Here is a 4,838-nt window from a genome sequence, read left to right as displayed (position 1 = left end):
AGACACATACCTTTAACTTGCTAGATATACTCATTTGAGTTACTAGATACATATCTTTAGCTTGCTAGATACACCCCTTTTAGTTACTACATACATACCATTAGCTAACTAAATACATTCCTAAATTGTTAAATACAAACATTTAGATTATATTCAAGAAAACTGTTGTTAAAATATTCATCTATCACACATTTTAATGTATATAATTTGTAGTTTTCAATACCTAAGAAGATAAATTTTAAAAAAAAAAATTAATCATACTCCCCTTGTCCCGATCAATAGTTTACAGTTACTTTATACACGATTATTAAAATAAGGAGATGAATGAATTTTTAATCATTAAAAAATCAAAGCAACTTGAAATTAGGAGGAAATGTAACGGTCTCCACCCACATGTGTTGATTTATTTACTAGAAAATGGGAGAGTAAACTATTGACTGAAACATCCATAAAAGAAAAGTGTAAACTATTAACCGGGAAGGAGAAAGTATTAAACTATCTGATATAAAATTTAGAAATATTAGCTAAAAAAAAACTATCCTGGAGGTGTACAAACACTCTTGTAATACAAAATGTAAAGGGTGTTATTGCGATGATTAATTTAAACTCAAACTTAAAATAATGAATAATTTAATATGGAGTCTCGAGGTGTGTATCTAGCTTTCCAGATATGTGTATTTAGAAAGATGAAGGAGTGTATCTAAGAAGATAAAGAAGTGTATCTAACTTGCCAAAGACGTGTGTTTAGAAAGATGAAGGAGTGTATCTAGCAAGATAAAGAAGTGTATCTAGCTTGTCAGAGACGTGTATGTAATAGGGTAAAAAAGTGTATCTAGCAAGTTAAATGAGTGGGAAAACTACTCGTAGTCGTAGCTAACCAATGTTATTTTTATTACTATTTCATGATTTAATTACTAGAAAATGTGTCAATGAATTGCGACAATATTTATGTAATATGTTGAGCCCCTTCGCACATTATAAAACACCCAAACCTTCAAAACTAGGGAAAATTAATAAAATTATGCACCTGAGCACCACAAATGTTCAAAATATCATCTTGATTAATATTCAACTATTTGGATTACAAACAATCTAAAAATACGCCGATGATCCGACAACACGGCACCGACCTCCAATGTTACTCTCACGTGCAAGATATCAAACTATAGAGAGAGCTTCCCACGGTTACCTCTAGGATCATTGTGCTTCAACCACCACAATAACACCTGTCCAAAAAAATGACGATAATTACATGTATAAGCGTTTTTTACAAAATAAATTCATAAAACGTTTATATCTAGTAACTTAAAGGAGTGTATCTAGCAAGCTAAAAGTATGTATCTAGTAACTTAAAGGAGTGTAAGTTACTAGATACACACTTTTAGCTTGCGTTTATGAATTTATTTTGTAATTATAATAGACCTCCAATGTTACTCTGAATGAACCTCCGTCAAAAATGACGCAAAAGGTTCCAAAAATATGTGTGGGTTCTTTGAGTAACCGGAAAGCTCGAAAGACCAGACGACTGTTATGCACCTGCTTGGGGAGATCTGATTTGTTGCTGCAACTCCTGGTCGGCATTTCTCAGAAATTGGTCCCAACCACTCCCTGAGCTCATATCTATATAATCATAAGGGACTGCAGTCGTCAAACCCGGGCGTACACTATATTCACTATCCACAATTCTAAATTCGATAAACTCAGCCACCTAACTTTCCTCCAATTCCTCCAAGCTAAACAGTAAAGGCAATGTAAAGACGGATGGGGGATTGAAATCAATCAACTGGCGAGAATTTGGCACCAGAAATCCGGAGGTGTGGAAAGAGCAGCTGTGAGAAGCGGAAAAAACTCACATTCGCTCACTTACGCTGTCCCCCCTCAGCTCACCCTTCACCCTATTCTCATTTGTAACATAAACATCAAATGTGTAATTATTGGACTTGAACCTTTCCTGAATGTTGTCGATGAAAAAAATCCTTGATCAGCTCTTTGAGTTCATTTTTCTTGTCAACAAGAGTAGGATAAAATCCGGTGACCTCCCGCTGAGAAATCCCAACGAGTTGCTGACCATGAACAAAACGGAATTCCATCTCAGGTCTCAGAGACGGGTACCATTTCTGAAGAGCAAGGTAGAAATAAGACGGCCTTGACAAAGTCTTGTCATTGCATGAATCATAAGCGTGGCTCAAGTCATAGACCAGTGAATCAGATGACCGTAGTAAGAGAGCTATGTCACTAAAAGATGTGCATTTAAGGTTCCCAGTTGGGCTAATCCAAGCAGTGTCTTTCGGAGAGCTCCAATTAAGCTTAGGAAAGACGACACCACCTAGGGATTCAATTGACTCCTTGATGTTCAACTCAAGTTCTGGGAATGATGGTGGAGGTGAAAGTTGCTCTGATTCGTCTCCAGATCCCTCGGACACTTGATAGTCGTCCTTGTCTTCAGGATTATGAATTCTGTTGGGGAAGGCATCGTCATTTGAAACAGACACATGGAGTAGAAAGGGCCCAGAATCTTCAATTAGGCAATGAATAAACGATTCTGGAAGTTCATGAAAGATGATTTTTATAGTAACCGTCTTAAATTCTGGATACCACTCCTGAATCTAGCAACGGTTAATTTCTTCTTGCTTCATTGGCTGAAATAAAATCAGATGGAACAATCAAGAACCAATAACCAAAATACAGACGAACTAAAAAGAAATCATGCACCCAACAAGACACAGAAACACAAAACAAAGGAGTAAGGAGGGGCCCGTCATAAACTAAAGGAGTGCAACATAAACCGCCATATACAATTTGCCCACAACCTATACGAGCTCACCTTCTCAAATACAAATACAATTTACTCACAACATTTCTCATCTCAATATATCATTTCTTTGGTCTTTATATCTCCGGTTTTATACTTATGTTTTCCAAAGTCAATAGCTTCCCCCCAAGTACCCGAAGCTTATGTCTATGCTCTGTGTCCAGACATGACCACAGTCGCTCCTAGTAACGAATACCAGATCAATATCAACACTGTCCTGTCTTATTTCTCTACAAAGCCGAGTCACAAAACCCGATGCCAACAAAGTGTAACTCACCAACTTGCTGGAAGTGTTGGGTTGATGAGTATGTATTTGGAGGGGCTTAATCTCACGATTAGGCAAAGTTATGGGGGTCAATTACTACTTTCACGGTAAATTAAAATAATTGACTGTTTCGACACACCAAATAATGCAGCGACTGTATCATAAGAAACTAAGTAATTAGCATTATTCTTAAACTGGTACTGAGGATATTTTCTACTATCTAATCCACGCATACAAATCGATTAGTAAACAGCGTAAATACAATAACACTCCAATGATTCACAAGTAACACATAAATTATCAAACAAGTCAGCGAAAATTGATTGAGAACAAACACGAAAACATGAGAAATGGAGACGAACCAAAGTGTATACCTATGTATAGAGACAACGAAGACTGTGGGGACGATAATGAGCTTGTTAAGGAGGAACGCAACAAATCGCTGGTAATGTAATGTTACAATACGGACAAATATAAGAAATAATTAGCAAAAAAACAGTAAAAATTAGGGGTAGAATTGTAAGAAAGGTGAATAAATTGGAGACGTTACATCAAGAACCGCAGTAGACGAATGACAGGCGAGCAAATGTGAAGTTGTTGACGCCATTTTGAGTGGAATGAGGCAAGAATGAAATTAGGGTTAGAATTCTTCAAATTAGGGCAAATGTGGGAGAAATTAAGAAAATGATGGAAGTAATTAACGAAAACAATGAAAATTAGTACGAATTAGAAGCTTACATGACGAAGAATCTCCCAAATTTGATCGAAATTGAAGGATTGATGTCACGAATTTGAACGAAACACGATCGAAGGTGTGGTTTCTGGGAAATAGTTAGATAAAGATCCCGCCGCCGGAAAGTCATCGTCGTCGGAGAGCGGCCATTGTCGGAGAGCGGTACGGGTCAGTGATGAGTGAGATTGGGAGTGTTAGTGGTAGTGGGAGTATACGCCTTTTTTCCGCTTATTTTCACTTCGATTGATTTAAATTTCAATTTCTATTCGATTCACTTTAATTAACTCTATTCATTCGTAAAATGATTCGATTCGATTAATTCAATTATTCTATTCATTCGATTCGGGCTAAATTCATTCCATTCCATTCAAATTTCAAATTCACTTTTAGTTCAAATTTCATTTCGATTCGATTCATTCCACTAAATTGAATTTTCAATTTTGCACATCTTAAACTTAATAGTTTTTATCAATATTTTTAATATTATTTATTTATTTATTTATTATTATTATTATTATATTATTATTATTATATTATTATTATTATCATTAATTTATTATTAACTAATCATCCTCATTATTGTTATCATTTTGAATATTATAGTTATTAAAATCAATAATATTTATATTAATAAATTAATACTATTACTAATATTATTATTAATATGAATATGAATATTAATTATTAATAATATTATTAATAACATTGTTAATTTTAATATTACTATTATTAATACCTAATTGTTTCTTCATATATGAACTTTACTTTTTCACATACACTTTTTCATAAACGTTCTATTTTGTACCCTTTTCACCTAAAACTAAATCAAATGTACTCTTGAATCAATATTTTTTTCCTAAAACTTAATTTAATTGCTCAAATGACTTAAAACTTACAAGATGGATTATAATTTATCAAATAATAAATTAATTTACTTTTTTATCAATTTTTAATATTATTTGTTGAGTTTTAATTAATCAATCAAATTTTATTTGTTTGTTAAAAATGAAATTAGGGTCTGTCGATTT

The 4,838-nt window shown here is 33.8% G+C and overlaps 1 pseudogene; it reads right to left on the bottom strand.

The window, feature by feature from the left end:
* Window positions 1-993: 993 nt before the first annotated feature.
* On the bottom strand, window positions 994-4,026 carry LOC141617168 (uncharacterized; annotated as a pseudogene).
* Window positions 4,027-4,838: the final 812 nt, after the last annotated feature.

The sequence above is a fragment of the Silene latifolia genome, chromosome X (assembly GCF_048544455.1).
Source record: "Silene latifolia isolate original U9 population chromosome X, ASM4854445v1, whole genome shotgun sequence".
NCBI classification, from domain to species: Eukaryota; Viridiplantae; Streptophyta; class Magnoliopsida; order Caryophyllales; family Caryophyllaceae; genus Silene; species Silene latifolia.
This window is presented reverse-complemented; position numbering and strand designations above follow the sequence as displayed.